The 23835-nt window shown below is 37.6% G+C and overlaps 1 protein-coding gene across 9 annotated transcripts in view; it reads left to right on the forward strand.

Moving 5' to 3' along the window:
• ARL15 (ADP ribosylation factor like GTPase 15) overlaps positions 1 to 23835 on the forward strand; it is a 158988-nt gene that overhangs the window by 86961 nt on the left and 48192 nt on the right. For 2 of the 9 annotated variants that reach the window (XR_005558225.1, XR_005558224.1), the window contains exon 6: positions 488 to 603. The exons of the other annotated variants lie outside the window; for them this stretch is intronic. The gene's annotated coding sequence lies outside the window, so the exon portion shown is untranslated. The remainder of the gene's footprint in view (positions 1 to 487; positions 604 to 23835) is intronic. 9 annotated transcript variants of the gene reach the window in all.

The following is a 23835-nucleotide window of genomic DNA, read 5'->3' on the forward strand; positions in this document are numbered from 1 at the left end:
GAGAAATTTTTTCATGAAAGACCTATATTTAGGCTTATAAGAACATGTGTACTATAACACTGCTTCAGTTGATGTGATTCCACAAATGTAGTTTTAAGTTAGCTTAAGAATCTTCTTTTTAAGGAAACTAGCCTGGGTATAAAATCTTAGGAAGCAACAAGACTTTAAATATGTCTATTTTAGGAAGAATTGTATCTTAAAAGCATTATGAACAAAAATTGGAATGAAATGGCTAAGTATATTTTATCTATTCTTCAGGAGCCCCTAACTCATAATACAGTGTTTAAATTGTTAAATCCTTATGGTGGGGGATGGGAATGGGCAATATATATCAAAATGAAGCACAAAATTATTATTTACCCCTAACCTTTATCTCTAGTTAGTCAGAATCCTAGTGGGATAGTTAATAAAGAGAATGGTTCGGTATGGATGCAGTTTTGCCGAAGAGCAGTTGTAAATGCCAGTTTTCAAAACTGTCATAAAACAGGGTCATGTGCCTGTGGGACAGTGAAAATGGACATAAATGCGGTCCAGTTGCTGAGTGCCTGAAGTGCAGTCATGTGACTGTCAGAGGGGGACCAACCATCGGGACTTCGCATTCAGGTAAGTCCGTTGGAACTTCCAATGGTCATAAGTCAAGGATTATCTTTAGATTAAATCTAAATTTAATATTGCTTATATATGCGCTACAGATTTTCTCTCAGAATTAAGAGCCAACGTAGTCAAAGGCATTCAACTTTTAAAAATCTCATATTGCTTTTGTAGTTACGCTATAATTTCTTTTTTTAATAACCATATTTTATTATTTTTTTTATAATCACCAACCCTTAACATTTTATCAGCAACATGTTGTCTGGGTTCCAATATTTAGCTTACTAATACATGTTAAACTCCTTTCTCTATCTCATTTTTCTAGCCATTGATAAAATGTATCCCATGTTCTAAAATATTCTGAATCTTCTTTCTCTTTCATTTTCAATATAAGTCTGTTCAATGTAAGTCAGTCCAAAATTTTCCTGATTATCTCTTGCTCCGCTGATAATTCTTCATCTTTCCAATATTGAGCAAATATACCGTATATGCCGGCGTATTAGGCGACCCGGCGTATAAGACGACCCCTGAGTTCGACGCCGGGTCGCAAGACGATCGACGCCGAGTCGCATATAAGACGACTTTCTAGGCATGCGACTCGGCGTCGATCATCTTATACGCCGGAAATGACGTCATTTCCGGCGTATAAGATGACTTTCTAGGCATGCGACTCGGTGTCGATCATCTTATACGCCGGAAATAACGTCATTTCCGGCGTATAAGATGATCGACACCGAGTCGCATGCCTAGAAAGTCATCTTATATGCCGGAAATAAACGTAGTTTATAACGTTATTTCCGGCGTATAAGATGACTTTCTAGGCATGCGACTCGGTGTCGATCATCTTATACGCCGGAAATGACGTAATTTCCAGCATATAAGATGATCAACACCGAGTCGCATGCCTAGAACGTCATCTTATACGCCGGAAATAATAAATAAATAAATAAACGTTATGACTCGGCGTATAAGACGACCCCCGAGTTCGGAGGCTGTTTCATCGCTCTCAAAAGTCGTCTTATACGCCGGAATATACAGTAATTCTCGCTGCTATTAATATATGTAACATTAAATATACATATTCTTTCTCATAATTTCCTTCAATTATACCTAACAGAAGTAATTCTGGCTTAAAATCTATGTGTTTTTTATCATTTTCTCTAACCATATATGTATTCTTGACCAAAATTTTTAGTCTTAGGGCATGTCCACCAAAGATGATAATATGTGCCTGTTTTTTGTCTACATTTCCAATAATTTCTAGACATATTTTTAAACATTTTTGTTAACCCCACAGATGGTAAGTGCTGTCTGTAAAACATTTTATATAGGTTTTCTTTGTAAACCACCGCCTTTGTTATTTTAGAGTTTCTTTCCTAAAGTCTTTACCAGTTTTTTAGCTATATGTTATTCCCAAAGTTTTTTGCCCGTGTTTTCATTGTTTCTTTAACTTGTTCCTCTTCCATCTTTAAACTTAGCATGTACTTATACAGTTTCTTAATCAATCTTTCATCTTATGCCAATAGTATCTGGTCAAATTCTATCTGTTCTTTATAGAATCCAAATGTTTTAGCATCTCTTTCGTATCTCATTTGAATTTGCAGGTGTGGCCACCATGATAGATCAATATCCTGTGCTTCTAGTTCTTGTCTAGATTTTAGTTTTCCTTCAATATTAAAAATGTTTTTATAAGTCACAATTTGCTCATAGTTAATTAGGTTTGGGTGAACAAATGCTTCCATTGTTGAAAGCCATCCAGGTATTTTCATGTAAATTTTCGCTTTTATCTTTTCCCATTCTAGAAGAAGTGTGTTTCTTATATAGTGGTTTTGAAAGTATCTATGTATTTTATTCTTCCCATACCATAGGAAGGCATGTCATCCAGGTTATAGGCCATGCCCTTCTAGATATAATAATCTTTTATGTTTAAGGGTTATCCATTCTTTTATTCATAATTTCTTGATTCCAAAACAGTACCAATAAAAGAATAACATTGCTCTTGAATTTTAGTTTCCTTAATATTCACAAAATATTAATCTAAATAGTGTTAATCAGTAGAGGTCAGTCCTCAAGAAAGTTTTGAAGTGTTCAATTGACGCTGGCAAAAGTGAACAATTTGTTAAGGTGTATGGCTTGTCAGTATTGACAGACCAATAACTCCAAAACAGGAAAGTTTAACAAAGCAATCCTAGGAGAGCTTTGATTATTTTTTAAATTACTGTTTTTTTCCTCTATCTAACTGATAACCATCTGCAGGCACATTAACATAGAGATGTCACCATAATCTAAACACTTACATGTAGATTATATAAACAGGACCACATTGATTGCTGTGAGATTTAGATATGCTTAACTTTTTCTGGGTTACATGATTTGTTCTGCCCGTATGCTTAGAATTAGAATTATACTTACTCAAGTATTTCAAACTCCAATATTTATTTACATGTATAAATATATGAGGCTCTGCTACTTTGATCAGTATAAAGCTTGTCAATTTGCTGCTAAAAGATGCATTAAATGCTTGATATAAGTAGTAGCAAGATTAGATTTGTAAGACAGAGTTCAAGAGGTCATTCTTATGTGACAACAAAAATCCATAAATCACAGTGTAGCATCTGTCTTTAAAATGCTTTAATTCTATCTAATTAGTAACCATAACAAGCTATACCCTTTTGGAGCAATCATGTTTTGAAGAAGCTCACACCAATAGGTAGCTGTTAAAGTGACAGAACAAATATACAATCCCATTTTAATTAAGTTGTTTTTTCCTAGCTTAAGTCCACTTACGGTAGTTTCATCCTCATGCCAGCAACAAAAGTTTTAAGACTGAAAACCACAGTTTTTATCTTTTAGCCATTTGATGGATACTAATTAAGTCTTGTTGAATAAGGAAGGAGCATTTCAGACAGCTATCTCAGAGATGATGTGTCTCATGAGCAGTTTCTGGAGCCAACTTACTTAAAATTATTTGAGTCATATGCAAAAGAAACCAAGATCTTTTCAAGAAAACTATGTACTTCATAAAATATCAGTAAAATATTTTTTTAAAATGGGATTTTTAAATTTATATTTTAAAATATTCCAAGAACATTTATTTAACCTTATATTCTTATTGAATAATGACATAGTAATCCTAAAATGTATTTCTAAGCTAAGTTAATACCTCTACCATCTAAACTGTGTTTAAATTTCTTAATGTCTCTATTTAAACTCTGTCTACCAAATAAATAATTTATAACTCCAATCAATAGGGGCAATATCATTTAAGAAATGATCGTTGTCCAGGCCGACTGAAGGTGATGGGAATTAAGATGCTAGGTCCGAAGAGTATCCATTTGGCAATGGCTGTTAAATGGGAATATTTTTAAACTCATTTGGAATGGAAACCCAGAAAAAAAATGCAGCAGAATAAAAATGAGATCTAAACATGTTTCCAGGCATGTTATTAATAATAATAATAATAATAATAATAATAATAATAATAATAATAATAATAATAATATGGGCAACACCTTGGTAACACCAGCAAAAGGGACAATACCAGGTAACTACAGGCCAATTACCTGCTTACCAACAACTTTCAAATTACTAACTGGTGTGGTAGCTGATGCAGTACAATAGCATCTAGTTGAAAACAATCTCTTTCCACCTGAGCAGAAAGGAAACCGCCCCAATAGCAGAGGAACAAAAGATCAACTCCTAATAGACAAAATGATCTTGGAAAACTGCAAGAGAAGGAAGACCAACCTGAATGTGGCATGGATTGACTACAAAAAGGCATTTGACTCTCTGCCACATGATTGGATAATCAAGTGCCTAGAAATAACAGGAGTAAGTAGAAACATCATAAAATTTGTGCAAAAATCGATGGCACAATGGAAGACACAGTTGCAGATCAATGGTGAAAAGCTGGGAGAGGTTAATATCAAGAGAGGAATATTTCAAGGAGATTCATTATCACCATTACTATTTGTTATTGCACTGTTTCCTCTGTCAACAATACTGAATAACTCAGGACATGGTTATCAAACATCAAAAACATCTTCTAGACTATCCCACCTCCTTTACATGGATGATCTGAAGCTGTATGGAAAAACATCATCTGAAATAGAATCGCTGCTCAACACTGTCCGTATATATAGCCAAGCTATTGTAATGGAGTTTGGCTTGGACAAATGTGCCACACTTACTATCAAACAAGGAAAAATAGTGAAAACTGAAGGAATCAAGATGCCCCACGAAAATAACATTAAGAGTCTGGATGAGGAAGAGTACTACAAATACTTGGGTATCCTTCAAGCTGACAACATCAAGCACACTGAAGTCAAGAAAAAGGTTAAAGGTGAATACATCAAGAGAGTGAAAAAGATCTTAAAGTCCAAACTCAATGGAGGAAATACCATAAAGGCAATCAACACCTGGGCAATCCCAGTCATTAGGTACACAGCTGGAATAGTGGACTGGACTCAAGCAGAACTAAAAGCAATGGATAGGAAGACCAGAAAAATAATGACAATGACTCACGCCCTTCATCCACACAGTGACATTGACAGACTTTTTCTACCAAGGCAAATAGGTGGGCGTGGAATGCTACAAGTACATCAGATAGTTGAAGAAGAAAAAATGGCTTTGGAAGAATATCTGAAGAACAATGATGAAGATGCACTGAAATTAGTATATCAGGAAGGCTTACTGACTACTGGAGAGACCAAACTGGCCTACAAGTAAGACCAAATGAAGAACAGAATAGAGGCATGGGAAAACAAAGCACTACATGGCCAATACATTAAAAAAATAGCTGGGAAAGCAGATAATAACAAGACCTGGCAATGGCTAAGATCAGGAAAATTGAAGAAAGAGACCGAGGGACTAATTCTGGCTGCACAAGACCAAGCCTTAAGGACAAATGCATACAAAGTCAAAATTGAGAAGACAGCAACAGACAGTAAGTGCCGCCTATGCAAAGAAGCTGAAAAAACAGTGGACCACTTGGTAAGCTGTTGCAAGAAGATTGCATAGACTGATTACAAGCAGCGGCATGACAAAGTAGCAACAATGGTGCATTGGAAGATCTGCAAAAAATATCATTTGCCTGTAAGCAAAAACTGATGGGATCATAAAATAGAGAAAGTCATAGAAAATTATAAAATTAAACTGCTCTGGGACTTCAGAATTCAAACAGACAAGCACCTGCAACATAACACCCCAGACTTAACCATTGTCGATAAGAAAGACAAAAAAGTCTGGATAGTGGACGTGGCAGTGCCTGGAGACAGCAGAATAGAAGAGAAAGAACTGGAGAAGATAACAAAATACAAAGACCTACAAATAGAAATAGAAAGACTGTGGCAAAAGCAAGCAAGGGTAGTACCAATAGTAATATGCTCCTTGGGTGCAATCCCAAAACAACTGGAGCACCACTTGAACACCATTGGCATTGACAAATTTGCTATTAGTCAATTGCAAAAGGCGGCCTTATTAGGAACTGCTTCCATCCTGCGACGATACCTGTAATACCATCAAACATCCACATCTGCCTATCCCAGGTCCTGGGTAAGGCCTCGATAGGTAGACACAATGCCAAATCCAGTCTGAACATCTGGCTGACTGTGCGATGATCCATAATAATAATAGTAGTAGTAGTAGTAGTAGTAGTAGTAGTAGTAGTAGTAGTAGTAAAATTGGAAGGGACCTTGGAGGTCATCTAGTCATCCTGCTCAGGCAGGAAACCCTATACCAGGAATAGGCAACCCAAAACACTCAAAGAGCCACTTGGACTCGTTTCCCACAGAAAAAAAAACACTGGGAGCCGCAAAACTTTTTTGATATCTGAAATGAAGATAACACTGCATATATCCTTTTTTACCTTTTTGTGTGTGTGTGTGTAATAAAGGTAAAAAAAGATATATGCAGTGTTATCTTCATTTTAGATGTCAAAAGGGTCTCTCTCTGGGTCTCTCTTTCTCTTTCCTCTATTTCTTTCCTCTCTTTTTTCTTTCCTCTCCCCCTCTTTCTCCCTCTTTCCTTTTTCTCTTTCCTCTCCCTCTCTTTCTTTCTCTTTCTTTTCTTTCTCTCTCTTTCCTCTCTTTCCCTTTTTCCCTTTCGTCTCCCTCTCTTTCTTTCTTTCCTCTGCCCCTCTCTTTTTCTTTCCTCTCTCTCATTCTCTCTTTCTCTTTTCTTTCTCTTTCCTTTTTCTATCTTTCCTCTTTCTCTCTCTCTTTCCTCTCTTTCTCTTCTCTTTCTCTTTCCTCAATCTTTTTTCTCTTTTCTCTTTTTCTCTTTCCTCTCCCCCTTTCTTTCTCTTTCCTCTTTCTCTCTTTCCCTCTCTTTCCTATCTCTCTTTCCTCAATCTTTTTTCTCTTTCCTCTTTTTCTCTCTTTTCTCTCTCCCTTCTTTCTCTTTCCTCTCTTTCCTCCCCCTTTCTCTCTCTTTCCCTCTTTCTGCTCTCTTTCTCTTTCCTCTCCCTCTTTCTCTCCCTTTCTTCTCTTTCCTCTTTATCTCTCTCTCTCTTTCCTTTCTCTCTTTCCTCCCTTCTCTCTTTCATCTCTCTCTTTTTCCTCTAACCTCCTCTCTCTTTCTCTGTCTTTCTCTCTTTCTTTCTCTTTCCTCTTTCTCGGGTGGGGAGGGGCAGCAGGACGGGAGGCAGAGGCTCCGGTGGTGGCCGCGGCGGCCACTACTGCATCATCGGAGATCCCCGCTGCCATGTCCTCAGCCGAACGGGCAGGGAGGGGAGAGCAGGACGTGAGGCAGCGGCTCCGGCAGCAGCAGCATGGCAGCATCGTCGGGGTTCCTCGCCGCCACCACTGGCCCACCGCCACCCCCACCGTGTCCTCAGCTGAATGGGCGTGGGGGGAGCAGGATGGGAGGCAGAGGCTCCGGCGACGGTGGCACAGCAGCATCGTTGGGGTTACTCGCTGCTGCCAAGGCCCAGCTGCCACCCCCACTGCATCCTCAGCGGGGAGGGGGAGCAGGACGGGAGGCAGCAGCTCTGGTGGCGGCCACTGCAGCATCATCGGGGTCCCCGCTGCCCCTGGCCTGGCTGGAGAGCCCCGCGGCAGGACGGCGAGGGGGCCGAGGTGAGGCTATGTGGTGGAGAGCCCCACAGCAGTGGCAGTAGGATGGCGAAGGGGCCAAGGTGGGGCCGGGTGGTGGAGAGTCAGACGGCGAAGGGGCCGAGGTGAGGCCGCATGGTGGAGAGCCCCGTGGCAGTGGCAGCAGGATGGTGAAGGGGCCAAGGTGGGGCTGCGTGGTGGAGAGCCCTGCGACAGTGGCGGCAACGGGAGGATGGCCAAGAGGCACCGCACAGCAGGTGGGGAAAGGGCTGGGTATGGAGCTCTGGTGCCTGTGAGACGGCTGAAAGGCGCAGGCAGAGAGGGGGAGCTACCAAGACCCCCGGCGACCCCCCCCAGATTAACAGAGGCAGCAACAGAGCAGGGCCTGGCCACCCACGGCTTCTTATCTTTCCAGCAAGCCTCCTGGCTCTTCCTCCACTGCCACCACGTGCAGTACGAAGAAGAAAAGAGGTTTGTGGGTAGTCCCACAAACCAAAGAAGTTCAACCAATCAATTCACACTTCGTGAGAAGTTTGAATTGATTGGTTGAACTTTTTTAGTGCCACTTTTTTTTCAGACTGCACATGGTGGCTGAGGACAGGGAGCCGCAGGAGATGGCTGAAAGAGCCGCATGAGGCTCCGGAGCCACGGATTGCTGACCCATGCCCTATACCATTTCGGACAAATGGCTGTCCAGTCTCTTCTTAAAAACTTTCAGTGTTGGAGCATTCACCACTTCTGGAGGCAGGTTGTTCCACTGGTTAATTGTTCTAACTGTCAGGAAGTTTCTCCATAGTTCTAGGTTGCTTCTCTCCTTGATTAGTTTCCATCCATTGCTTCTTGTCCTGCCTTTAGGCGCCTTGGAAAATAGCTTGATTCCCTCTTCTTTGTGACAGCCCCTGAGATATTGGAACACTGCTATCATGTCTCCCCTCATCCTTCTCTTCATTAAACTAGACATACCCAATTCCTTTCCTTATATGCTTTAGCTTCCAGTCCCCTAATCATCTTTGTTGCTCTTCTCTGTACTCTTTCTAGAGTCTCAATATCTTTTTTACATCGTGGTGACCAAAACTGGATGCAGTATTCCAAGTGTGGCCTTACCAAGGCATTGTAAAGTGGTATTAATACTTCATGTGATCTTGATTCTATCCCTCTGTTAATGCAGCCTACCGCTGTGTTGGCCTTTTTAGCAGTTGCAGCACACTGCTGGCTCATATTTAAATGATTGTCCACTAGGATTCCGAGGTCCCTCTCACAGTTACTACTGTTGAGCAAGGTACCCTCTATACTATACCTGTGCATTTAGTTTTCCTTGCCTAAATGTAGAACCTTACTTTTTTCACCATTGAATTTCATTTTGTTAGATAGCTCCCAGTGTTCAAGTCTGTCCAGATCCTCCTGTATCCTAAGCTTGTCTTCTGGAGTGTTAGCTATTCCTGCCAGCATGGTGTCGTTTGGAAATTTGATGATTTCCCCATCTATCCCCTCGTCCAAATTGTTGATGAAGATTTTGAAGAGCACTGTGCCCAGAACAAAGCCCTGGGGCACCCCACTACACACTTCCCTCCATGTAGATGCGGTTCCATTGAGGACCACACATTGAGTACAGCTGGTCAGCCAGCTACGGATCCATCTGGTGGTGATGCTGTCTAACCCACATTTTTCTATCTTATAAAGTAGTAGGTTGTGATCTACTTTATCAAATTCCTTACTGAAGTTCAAGTAAATTATATCCACAGTATTCCTCTGATCCACTAATTTTGTCACTTGGCAAAGAATGCAATAAGATTTGTCTGGCATGATCTGTTTTTGACAAACCCATGTTGATTTTTAGTAATGACTTTATTTGCCTCTAGGTGTTCGCTGATTCATTGTTTGATTATCTTTTCCAGAATCTACCCAGGTATTGAAGTCAGGCTGATAGGTCTGTAATTTCCTGGGTCCATTTTTTTTTCAGCTCTTTTCCAGTCCTCCGGTATTTCCCCAGTGCTCCAGAATCTTTGAAAAATATAGTTCAATGGTTCTGAGATCACATCTGCCAGTTCCTTGAGAACCCTGGGGTGTAATCCATCTGGTCCTGGTGATTTGAACAGGTGCTCACTTACCGTTTTCTTGCCTATCTTAACTTGCATTTCTATTCTGTTTTTTATGGCACTATTTTTGGTAGGTTGGTCTGTTTTTTTCCCTTTGTGTAAAGACAGATGCAAAAAACGAGTTAAATAGTTCTGCTTTCTCCCTGTCGCTTGTTACCTTCTTACCACTTTCACACACTAATGGACCAATCGTTTCCTTCACTTTTTTCTTGTTTTTTACATGTTGAAAGAAGCTTTTTTTGTTATTTTTGACTTTGATCGCAAGCCTTAGTTCATTTTGAGCCTTAGCTTTCCTCTCTTCATCTTTGCATCTTTGTTAGTCTGGGAACTTACATAATTTGATGATCAAATTTACACCATTATTGAGGTAATATTTAATGAACGCATTGGAAATTTTTATTTAAATTTATGCTTGAATTGGCTTTTTTCTTGCTGATTAAAAATATAGTTTTTTAAGTTACCATGATTTTTAAACTGTTCATTTTTATGTTCTTATATAATTATTTAGAAATATTTATAATTTGCTTAATATTTACCGAAATCTAAGAGAGAGTTAAGGTATAGAATTATAATAAAACTTTTTTTAAAAAAATCAGTCTTTCTGTGTGTATATTCATTGGTAATAACAGTATTAAATCAAAGTAAAATCAGTGGAAAAACATTTATGCTTTCTTAAAAAAAATCCATTCAGAATTTAATGGAGAAATGAATGACATTCCATAATTAAGAAAACTTCCTATACAAGTAGTCCTCAACTTACAATCCCAAAAGAAATCAGAAGGAGATGCATCACAAGACCACATTCAATCTTATAACATTTTTTGCTGTGGTTGTTAAATCATCATGGTCATTAAGTGAGACTACATGTGACTGCAACTTGGGACCTTTGCCAGCTTCTTCATTGACTTTGCTTGTCAGAACGAAGCCTAATCATAAGTTACTTTTTTTAGTGCTGTTGTAACTTTGAACGGTTATTAAACAAATAGTTATAAGTTGAAGACTACCTCTAAGTTATATCTATCTATTTTCCTGTTACATTCTGTAAAGAAAGAATTTTCCAGCCTGAAAACATTTTGTATAGGCAGTCCTTCAGTTTAAACGTACAATCTGTAAAGTTTGAAATACTGTTAAAGTCATACTTCTTCTTTAATTAAAATAACTTTATTCTAATGCAGTAGTTGTTGTTACCAGCTCCTGTACACTATTTTTATTAATTATAATTTAGTTTTTCATATGATTAGCAACATGGCAGATTTGTCCTTTAAAAATCAAAGAAATAGAGAGATAAATGCTATTTAGTAGTCTAATAATTTCTTTATTTCTTTTGCTCTCTGTAACAGTAGGATTTGGTTCAGTCATGATAATAGCCTAATGATTAATAGTTTGAGCCATACCCTTAAAACATGGACTATACTTAGAAAATGAAGGAAAGCAGGCATATTAAGATATGATCTAGAGAAGATAACAACCAGAGTATAAGATCAGTTATAAGGAAGAGGTACAGTGTGCCTAACATATTTCCAGGGGAGTTTGAGGAGCTGCAGAAAGAGATAAGAGACATTGTAAAAACTGAAGTGGAACAAAATAGAGGATCCATGAAAACCAGCCAGTATAATAGATGTACAATGATGAAGTATTTGTCAACTTCCAGCATCAGACAAAGATAGAGAAATACCTTAATCAAGAATATCAACCAATACAAGAATATAATGAAAATAAAGACGATCAGAGAAATCATAGGAAAATTTGCAGCTAAAGTAGAAATATTCAAGTGGAATGACAAATCAGACAGAGTGAATCAGGATAAAGAAATATGGAATTTCTGTTCTGAAATTTTTACAAATGACATATTTGTTGGTAAGTTATGATGCCTGGTGACCATGTGTGTGTGTGGGGGGGGGAGGTTGCAACAATATGTAAGAAAATTGCCTTCTTCCAAGGCATGTTTTGATGTTACAATCTAAATATAGCCCAAGAATTCCCTTGTGTCTCCCAACCACATCTTAACCAGGTCTGAGCCTGTTTATCTTCAGATATCTGATAGAGACAAATTAGTCTAAAGGAAGATGGGAAGACTGTACTGAAAGCCTTTACAAATAGGATTACAGATGACAGAAGAATAAATTGCCAGAAACTAACTCCACTAGAAAGTGAGGTACAGCAATCAAAAGATGAGCTGACAAAAAAGAAAGCAGTAGGTACAGATGAAATACTCACTGAACTCTTTAAAGCTGCAGGAGAAGAAGCAGTTAAAATTAACGGGAAATAGGAGGAAAGGCATGTATGGCATAGAGATTGTCAAACACTTTGTGTATCTATTTTGAAGAACTGAGGATGTGGGAAGAACTAAATAACTCTATTAATTCTTCACTAAATAAAGTTTAGCTTAAATTTTCATACAGAAGAATAGAGAAAGGCATGGAGAGACAAACATGAAAGAACAGGCAGGTTTCCCAGAAATCAGGGAGACATGAGCAAAGATAGCTACCATGGTGCAAGTAGAAGGATATGAGCAGATTGTAGACTGGTGTCTAGAATTATTGTATCTATTACTTAAAGTGGAATCTACTGTTCCTAAAAGTGGAAGAAGGATAATATGGAATGTGGAATAAAGATATAAAATGGCGAAAGGTGTATTTCGATGAGCTTCTTCGAACATATTTGACCTAGGAATAAGAATGATAAAAAGTAATAGTTCTGTAAATATGAAATTGATGGGGAATTTGCTATAACAGAAAGATGAGAGTGAAATAATTAAAATCTTACTTTAGATCATCCTCATTGATTATAAGAACTGAAAATATCTGTTATTCTCACTTAAATTTTAAATATACTGACAGGAGTTATTGCATATAGTGTTCAAGTTTAGGAGTCTTTCTTCAAACATATATTAGGAAGAGTTAAATCTTTTTGATATCAACGGCAGCATCAGTTGGAAGTAAACAGACAATATTTCAGTGCTAGACAGTGCCTTAAGGCAAAAGAAATTACACTGTCAGGAGGAGGATATGTAGCTGCTGCTATTTTGGTGCTTCATGTCTTTGTAGTCACATAGTTGAAACTGATCCAGAAGAGGAAGAACTAAAAGATGATTACCTACATGTGAGTGGTTACTTTCAGTCCCTGCTTCCTTCCATATGTGTATTCTTTTGAGTTTAATGCTTAAAAGAGTCTGTCTTTTAAAAAATTATACATTGCATATTATATTGTATGACCATTTTATTAGGGTGTATTTATTGCTTTTTCCTCATTAGAGTAGGCCAGGTGAAAAAGTAAAAGAAAATACGTGAACTATAGGAACATTTGTAAGGAGGAGAGTTTCCTAAATACGGAATAACCTATGAACATTTATTTATTATATTGGTAATGATCACTATTTGCTATAAAATAATATTTTCCTGCTTTATTTGAGGAAATAGATATAAAATCCAGGCTACCAGCATTTAAAGTACATTCAAATCAAATAGCATAAGATTTTCTGAAGCAAGTTTCTTATTCTGGATTCTTCTGTTGTAAAACACATACTATAGATCAGTGCTTTTCAATCTTTTCACCCATTGTACCACTTTTAGGATATGGCAACATCCAAGTACTACCAGTCGCCTAGCAAGGTGTCAAAAATTTGATGACCAAAAAAAAAAAAAAAAGGAAAAAAGTGATAAAAGTACAGGCAGTCCTCGACTTAACAACAGTTCGCTTAGTGACTGTTTGAAGTTACAATGGCACTGAAAAAAGTGCCCCCCGAGCCACAACTGAGCAAGACACCTGCTTGCCCACTCGGTGGCGCTCTTCCTCCTCTCCAGGGTTTCCATTGTTGTGAGCATTTCTGTTGAGGATTGGCAGCAGGGGTGGGGTGGGGGTATTTGGTTTTTATTCCCCCCGTCTGCTGGGTGGTTGCAGCAGGTTTTGGTCACTTCACATGACCCTGGGACACTGTGACCGTCATGAATCAGTTGCCAAGCATCTGAATGTAAATCACAAGACCTTGGAGATGCTGCAACATTCCAGCTGATTGACGCTTCTTCTGGGCTCAGCAGAAGCGCCGGGATCAGCTCTGAGCTCCAGTTAGAGCCTGGTGCTGATCCTGGCGCTTCCACTGAGCCCTGACAGCCCCAAAGAAGCGGCGATCCTGGCGCTTCTGCTGAGCCCTGACAGCCTTGCAGCTCCAGCCATCTCTTGCTCAGGCTTGTGCAGTGCTGCCACCCGTTCAGCTCATTCCCCTCCCCCGCTACCACTTTTCTAGGATGGTCATGTATCACCTGCCAGGTGCCAATGTACCACAGGTGGTACCCGTACCACTGGTTGAAAAGCCCTGCTATAGATCTTCTGTTGTTTAATTCTGGCTTTGTTAAGCATATTCAATCTTCTTATGTATAAAGAAATATACATGAAATATTGTAACCCAAAATAAGGAACAAATAAATATAACATGATTTGGCTATTTAGAATTTCTTTATAGGTAAAATTAATTATTTCTGTCAATTTATTGTATATGTTGGATTTATGTATGTCATGTATTGCTCTATAGAGGATTTTATACTTTACTAAAGGAAGAAGAAATTATGCCATGGTCTAAAAATATGACTATTCCAGAGATTCAAGATTCTAGGTGTAAGTCAATTGACCACAGGAACAAGGCTATGCCTATTCCACTGCAAGCCCCCCCCATCATGGGCATTTATTCTTGGCTGGCCCTCTGCCAGCACTCCTTCCCTGCCAATGGCCCACTGGTGCTCTTCCATTGCAACCTCCTCCTGGACTATTTGCCAAAGGATACTTGTCCCCCACCAATTCACACTGCAGGACAAGTAACCCTGCATCCCGGTTTGCATAACAATGCCCCCAAGGAAGGGGCATTATAAATGTGAATGGACCTCTCCCAGAAAAGGAACTGTCAGCCGCGAACCAAAAGCTTCTCTGAGCATGTTCTCTGTAATTGTAATTTAACAAATAAAGCCGTAATATCCCTCTCTCTCTCTCTCTCTCTCTCTCTCTCTCTCTCTCTCTCTCTCTCTCTCTCTCTCTCTCTCTCTCTCTCTCTCTCTCTCTCTCTCTCTCTCAATAGATAGATAGATGGATGGATAGATAGATAGATAGATAGATAACCTTTATTGTCATTTTTACTGTGTGCACAATGGTACACATTAAAAATGAAATTTAGTACTATAATATATTTGTATTATATCATAGGATCAAGCCCAAGATCACACCCGTGTTAATTTTGGATCCCTTGTAATTGGCTTGCATAATCCAGAATTAACAGGAGCCCACTAATTAAAATCTCATTTGAAATATTCCTGTGTGATGGTGAAAAGAATGAAGAATCTGCTCAGTAATATAGAAATCATTCAAAGATTGACAAATCTGGTAAAATCACTATTAGATTATGATTTTCTGACCATAGGTTCTGGTTTTACTAAGCAATTAAATCTGTCACTGAGTTAAGCATAACCTATAATTATTATTGTAATCAATAATTCATGCTTGTGACAGTTTGGGAACAGAAAGTTAAGAAAGGTTACTGCAGCAGCTCCTAATATTAATAACACCCTGTGATTTGAATGAAGCTGACCTTTATGCATGGATTTGATCCATTATTTATAAGGACACCTGCATTTACATAATGTATTATTTACCTTTCATATCTATGATTATTTAAACAGGAAATAAAAGGGGAGCCCCAAAAGCCTTTGGTGTGGCCCTTAAAAACCTCCAAATATTATTAACAAACTGCAAACTTTCAGTGTATCAGTGTATCAGTGGGAGCATTACTAAATGTATGATTGGATGATGTATATTCACCTTCATTGGTGAATCTAGCTTCCCTACTGACTTTGCTTGACAGAAGGTCTCAAAACATGATCACATGAACCTAGGACATGGCAACGGCATAAATATGGGGCTGTTGCCAAAGTCTGATTTTTGATCATGTGACCACAGGGATGCTGCAACAATTGTAAGTGTGAAAATCTTTTTTTCAGTGGTGTTATAACTTTGAACGGTCACTAAATGAACTGTTGTAAGTTGAGGACTGCCTGTATAAGCAAGAAGACTGTATAACTGGACAGAGCAGTATTGACATTGCTAATGCAGATATATAAAGGACTTACCTTATTTGGCAATTGGTTCTGAATATTCTGGGCAACTGTTGTATGTAGGCCTCCCCATACTTGCATCAGCTTCATGGAGCAAAGAGGGTAAATCTCAATGACCCTCCTCCATATGTCTGTCAGTGTCAGACTTTGCTATTTACAAGCAAATGACAGATCTAGTAACTACTGGATGGTGTGTTTTATTATGTCCAAATTAATTTGCCCTTGAGAAGCTCTGCAAGGACAGGACAAAGCACACACTTCCCATTTCTCCCTTTCTCTCTTTGTGCCTAAACTCAAAATATTTCTTAAATATTGACCACTGTTAATATAGTTTTGTTCTGTGTTATTGCAGACACTTGACTCTTGCACTTTGAACATCTGTGTTTCAGAGCCTAAGATGGGAAAAATAGTGCTAAGGCTATTTTGAATTATAAAGTTAGAAGAAGATACAAATAGACTAGGTATTTGATTAATGTCATAGAACCAGGGTGCTCTAGCTGCATCCAGCTAGTTAGCCTCTTTTGAAGTGCTGTGATGCCACACAAGAATCAATATGATAGTATTTCAGTTGTTGTTCTGATGTGTATTTATAGTGCTGAAGCTATTTTTTATACGTTGGCAGAAGAATTTTAGTATGCTTTAAAGTTATGTTATTAAAATGCTGTGAAATATTATGGAAGCATAACCAGATTTGGCTTATCAGAGTTTACAAGAAAATTATTCTTCTTTCAACTTTTTATATATTTATTTTCACTTGGCCTCAGTAATAAGGGTGGAATAACTTGAAATCAGTTAATTATTGTCTTTGGAATTTTAAGATTCTGAAACAGTACAGATCTTTAGAGTAAACTATACTGAGTTCTTATAGTGGTTAATGTAGAGATTAACCTACTCCAAGACTCCAAATACAAACCCCTAAATACAGATCCCACCACCTACCTGGAAAAAACCACCAGAACCAAGATAAAAGCCTCCCCCATTAGCGAAGAGATCCAGCAAAGAATCATTCCCAGAGAGAAATCATCCAGATGCCCTAAACTCTATGGTCTCCCCAAGATACACAAAGAAGGAACCCCACTCAGACCTATAGTCAGCTCCATAGGCTCACCTCTACAAAACCTAGCCAAATTTCTCGCCAAACAACTACAGCCCTATGCAGAATCCATCACCTCACACGTAAAAAACTCATTCCAGTTTATAGAGATCATAAAGAAACAAAGCTTACAGCCCAGCGACCTACTAGTGAGCTTCGATGTCATATCCCTCTTCACCCAAGTGCCTATCAAAGAAGCCTTGACAGCTATTCAAAACAAATATAACCCCCCCAAACACATCTTAGATCTGACCAACCACTGCCTATCCAACACATACTTCATCTATAACGGACAAAAATACAAACAAACAGAAGGAGCACCCATGGGATCACCCCTCTCACCTGTCATTGCCAACCTCTACATGGAACACTTTGAAACCCAAGCTCTAGAAAAATCGGATCACAAACCCAAACTCTGGCTCAGATATGTAGACGACACCTTCATAATCTGGCCACATGGGAAAGAAAAACTGGACAACTTCCTCACACACCTCAACAGCCTACACCCCAAAATACAGTTCACCATGGAAACAGAAGCTAACAACCAACTTCCCTTCCTGGATGTCTTAGTCTACAAGAAATCCAATGGCTCCCTAGGACACACCATCTACCAGAAGAAAACACACACAAACCGCTATCTGCACGCTCTCTCACACCACCACCCAGCACAGATCAACTCTGTAGCCAAGACACTCATCTCCAGAACAAAACGCTTAGCTGACGAACAACACCTAAAACCCGAACTACACACTCTCACCAATGTACTAACATCCAATGGATTCCATAGAAATAAGATTACAAACCTAATCCAAAAAGAAACCCCCACCAAAATCCAAGACAAAGAACAAGAAAACGGCAAAGCCCTCCTCCCATACATAAAAGGCACCACAGACAGAATCAGTAAGATCCTCCATAAACACAACATCAAAACAGCATTCTGCACAAACAGAAAAATATCCACCATCCTTAGAAACCCCAAAGATAAAATTGAATTAGAAAATCAAGGAGTATACGAAATCCCATGCACCACTTGTCCCACCACATACATCGGACAAACCAACAGAAGAATAAGTGCACGCATTGAAGAACATAAGAACTCAGTCAAAAAAGAGGAACCAACATCTTCCCTGGTCCAACACCTTAAAGCCACAGGACATGAAATTGACTTTAAAAATACCAGAACCATTGCCAAAAGTGAACATTTTAATAACAGAATAATCAGAGAAGCCATCGAGATAGAAAAACGCCCACACAGCATGAACAAGCGAGATGATACCTCCCGCCTACCAGCCATTTGGAAACCTGCCCTTATTGACAAACGACTCCCTAACCCCAAAATCTTAAACCCCTCTGCAACTCAGACTAACCTGAGCACAACCAAACAGAACACTCCCCCAGCCAATCAGAGCACAGCCAAGCCCCTAACCATTCAGAACACACCTCCACCCAATCAGAACACAGCCAAGCTCCCATCCAATCAGTTCATACCCTCACTGGCAGTTAAAAGGAAGAAACAGCTAAAACCACACATTGCTGCTCAAAGCAAGAAGCTAAAAACACCAGCCTGAAGATGACGAATGTGACTTCGTCGAAACGTTGCCAAGACACTTCCAATTTTACGCGGGAGAAAACCCGAACAACCAAAGACCTATATACAAATACCCGCGAAAACCTCAGAAAATAAATATAGAATCTATATATAATATGAATTAATGAATTAAATGAATTAATGAATTAAATGAATTAATGAATTAAATGAATTAATTAATGTAGAGATTAAATATAGAATCTATATATAAAATGAATTAAATATTGTATTCAAAATGAATTGAATAAATATAAATATTAATTGTGATTTTATTGATTCTGTAGTAATACATTATCAAGCACTATTTATACATCTTTGGTATATGTTTATGCCATATTTTGCCCAGAAGTAATTCTACCTGTCATATTTTAAATTATATTTTATGTTTGTCAGCTGAAAAATATTACTTGAAAAGATTTATATAAGTATAATGAATAAATATAGTTAAAGTCAGAGAATGCTTGTGGTGAATTATTCGCTGAAGTTGAAATGCATACTCTAAACGCATTATATATATGTGATATGCATATAGATAGAGTCCTTGACTTGTGAACATTTCAAAATATAAATTGCTTAGCAGCATAAATTCATTGCTTGTGTTTATCAAGAATAAATAATTCCAAACCAATCTGATCTGATCTCCCTTTTTTGATATATCATCCAGTTTAATTGACAAGGATAGTGAAGGAACATGGTATATCTTAGCAAAGATACTAAAAAGAACATTACAAAGATTTTCATGATATTTTAATAGAAAACTACACTTGCAAGGCTAATTAGCAAGGTTAATTCCTTGTCCTCTATGCTGACAAGGCATTTTTGTATGTCCTCAAAGTCCATAATTGAGTCAATTGCTGACATTTTACATTATTAACCCCTCTATGATAGTAAGCATGTACAGGTAGTCTTTGACTTATAGCCGCATTTGTGACCAGAACTATCACTAAGCAATGCAGTCATTAAGTGAGTTGCATCTGCTTTTGCGACCTTTTTGTTGCATTAATTAAATTAATTATCATTAAGTGAATCCAGCTTTCCCTATTGACTTTGTTGGAAACCAGCTGAGAAGGTCAAAAATGGCAGTCACATGTCCCTGGGACACTGCAACCATTGTGAATACATTGCCAAGCATCCAGATTTCAAATTAATGTTTTCATTGCCAATTTAACTTCAAACAGTTGTTAAACAAATGGTTTTAAGTCAAGGATCTCTTTCTTACTATGTGCATTGGATGACCAGAAGTTGAAATTGTTTACTTCTTGGATTCAGATTTTTCACAGAAGCCTTCCAGAAATATTGCAAAATTCTACTCAATTGCCTTTGCCATTGTTGTTGTTGTTAATTGCGAAGTCGTGTCCGACCCGTCGTGACCCCATGGACAATGTTCCTCCAGGTCTTCCTGTCCTCTACCATCTTCTGGAGTCCATTTGCCATTAGAAGGTTTTAAACTTAGCATTTCACTTACATGGTGGCATAGATCAGGGGTAGGCAACCTTGGCTCTTGTATGACTCGTGGACTTCAACTTCTAGAATTCCTGAGCCAGCCATGCTGAGAGGAAAGGGAGAGGTTTCCATGCTGGCTCAGGAATTCTGTGAGTTGAAGTCCATGAGTCATAAAAGAACCAAGGTTGCCTCCCCTGGCATAGAAAATCTCAACTCTACTGCATTATTTTCTTTACTTTTCCTTTCTAATATTCTTCTTTCATTTTGTATCACATTGTCTTTAAAACAGTAGAGAAAGAAAAGGTAAAAATGTATTGGCTGAATTATTAGATATATATTCAAGCTGAATTAACCCAATATCCAATGAATGTACATCTGTGGCTTTGTGTCAAGCTAGAAGGAAATTTAGAGTGGAGCACACAGAACTCCATTGTAGGTTCTGTGCTGTTCAATGTCTAGTTATCAATGACATGGATTTGGGTTTAGAAAAGATTATTTGATTTGCAGATACCCAAGATAGAGGGAATAACAATTCCTTAGGGGATTGTATAAAGATTCAGGAGGCTGGTGGAGTAGGAAGAATGCATAGGAATATATAAAAAAAGTCAAAGACATGAGTGAGAAGAATTATACTGGTTAGTAGAATATTAAGTGTGCAAGAAGGATCTGGGTATTTTGGTATGTGTATTTAAATGCAAGGGCGTTTTTTGCTCCTGTAAAGATGTAACCAGGGATTTTTTCTGCAAAATATAACTCAAGAGCTCTGAAATTGTTTATTGAAAGCTGAGTGGCTAAAGCTTACATCTTCTTCTCTGTAAAACCTTTAATTTTATATTTCAACAGCAACTATGATAAACACTAGTATAGTATAGTTGGTAAATCTTTAGTAGATAATTTAAAAAAGAATAGATTTCAAAAATAATAAGAGTAAAATAACCTTTATATTGCAAATGAAAACTGAATAAACAGGTTCCAGAATAATGCCTTTTTATGCAATACTTATTAAAAGTTGGAGGTAGAGCTTCAGTCATAGGGAATGAGATGGTGATTGTGCAACTAGTAAACATGATTTCCTTGGAAAAGGGCTTGATGATGTGACCTGACATGTCATAGTCATATTGTACTTACAAACCAATTTATGCCATTTTTATTAAAATTTCCATAAATAAAATCCCATTATCACTGCTGAAAATAAAAATCACATTCTTCGAAATGCAGTACCATAGGCTCTAGAAAGTAAAAGGTATTCACAATTCCAGTACTACCATGCAGAAGATGTGAGTTGTGAAAATCATCAATTTCTAGCATAAAGCTTTTGCTGGGGTATTTTAACCTTTAACTAAAGCATAGCTAGGTTAAGGATGTGACCTTTGGTTAACCAAAGCATCTAGCTATGCTTTGGTTAACCTTTAACCAAAGCATAGCTAGATTAAGGATGAATCAGAAAAGTATTCATTTTCCATATTGCTTGCTTGCTTATTGATTTATTAATTATATTTTATATTTCTTGATGGCCCATCTCCCGCAAAATCAATATTTTATTTATTTATGTAATTTATAATGAATACTTTTAAACTACTTCAGTTGTATTAGTTTAATGTAAACACCACTCATACATGCAAAATGCATATCAACTTCCATCTTTACCCTATTACAAATTTGGCAATGTAGTTACCCTATGCAAATGCATGCACTAAACATCAATATAAAATATACAAACTGCATTTATGTACTGCGTTAATGAAAAATACTTGAAAATTGGTTTGTTGAGGATTTTTTTCAGAAATACACAATATGCCAATTGGATGAAATACACATGTTGGGAAAAATGAAAAACTAATACAACCCAAATAAAATAATTCCTTAGGAGATAAAATAATATAGGCTATATCTGTCAATATCAACTGAACTAAGAAAATTCATTCAGCAGTTGAGGATGCCTATATTTAGAGTTTTCAATTAGATTTTGTGTGGCTGAGGAATTAAATCACATAATTCATTTCTGTATGATTGCAATATTTAAACATATATATTGTTGAATTCTTTGGGAAGATGCTTTGGATGCTTCACTACAGATAGTCCTCAATTATGATAATTTGTTTAATGACTATTCAAAAATATGATGTTGCTGAAAAAAGGGACTTACAACAGTCCTCACAGTCATAACAGTCCTGCAGTCATATGATCAGAATTTGGAGCTTGGCAACCAATTTGTGTTTATGATGTTGCAATACCCCAGGGTCAAATTATTACCATTTTTGACCTTCTCAAGGAGTTTCTAACAAGCAAAGTCAATGGAAGTCAGATTCATTTAACGACCATCGCAAAAAAGTCATAAAATCAGTTGGAACTAACATAATAATTAATTAGCAACAGAAGTTCTGGTCTTTATTCGGGCTATAAATCAATGTAGAGTTAAAAACCTTAGTGGATTGCTTTAAGGATGTGAAATATTCTGAGTAACATAATCCTGAGTAACATAATTAGAGTTTAATAGAGTAAAAAATTAGCAATAGTTGAAATCGGTAATAACTAGGTAACAGTGGTAAATTATACATTCTGGTAGATGATTGGTTATTTATTGAAACTTGATATAATTCCAGAAATACTTTCTTTGTTTTTTGCTATAGGAATTGAGAAGGCATTTCTTAATAATACGCCTTCTATGGATTTGCAATCTGCTTCATGTTCAGAGCCGTGAATATGGGTCATTGTAGAAAGAGACCAAAGCAAAACTGTGTAAAAAACTTTATCTTGTCCTGAGCTAACCCACTGGTATGATGGGTGTGGTTGGAATAATGTGAATTTTCCCAATCAGTTATAACCTGAATTCATGCCAATTATCACTGATGAAAATCAGCCAGAAGAAGCTGGGATAATTGTCCAACACGTCAACACATTCCTTCAAACGTTCCTCAGAAAATGAAAGCTTTCTATTCATTCTTTGGCCAGTTGCCCACAGAGTCTTCCTGTTTTCCAATATATATTTAAAAAGAGAGAATTACTCCTGTAAATTATATAATACAAGATTTTACTTATATTTTGTGGTTGACTGCCTGGAGAATTACAGGTGTACTTTGATGATCCTTCATTAAATATAGAACTTTAACACATTAATATAATAAATGTTTTTAATGTTCTTAATCTTGAGATCTTGCAAAAGTAGACAGTTGCTAAAACAATAATTATAATTTCTGTTATTTGTTCACAACATTTTTGAATCCACTGACCACAATAGAAACAAGAGAATAAACATATATATTTTTAAAAAATATTATAAAGGTGTCTATTAATAATGTGACATTAATTATTACATTACATAGATGATAGGGCAAGTCTATAGAAAGCCAGTTTGTACAAATTATAGAATGTGTGTGTGTGTGTGTGTGTGTGTGTGTGTGTGTGTGTGTGTGTGTATTACCTCAAACAGACACCAAATATTTGCCTTAATGGAGTGAATGCCTGGTTACATTTCATGATACATTTGCATGAATTTATAAAAGCTTTAATATGGAGGTAGTCATTATCATAATCTGGGTGCTTGGCAACTGGCTTGCATTTAAGATAATTGCAGTGTCAAGTGATTATGGTTTATGATCTTCCCTGGTGGCTTCCCATAAGCAAAGTCATTGGGAGAGCTAGGAATAAAGGTTGGAAGTTGCTGAGGTAAGTGTCCCCATCTGTGTACCCTTCTCCAACCCCTCTGAGGTCACTCTGTGCCAGAAATCCACATATCCTCATCCACTGAGCCTCCCCAGTTACTTGTGCACTCCTATCTGACAGCAGCTATCCCAAGTCCCACCATAGTCACACTGCATTCCTTGTGAGCCACCTGAAACTTGTAATTTCCTGCTGGCTTCCCCACTGACTTTGGTTG

Source organism: Crotalus tigris, unplaced genomic scaffold (genome assembly GCF_016545835.1).
Source record: "Crotalus tigris isolate CLP2741 ecotype Arizona unplaced genomic scaffold, ASM1654583v1 scf7180000017571.3126492, whole genome shotgun sequence".
NCBI lineage: Eukaryota > Metazoa > Chordata > Lepidosauria > Squamata > Viperidae > Crotalus > Crotalus tigris.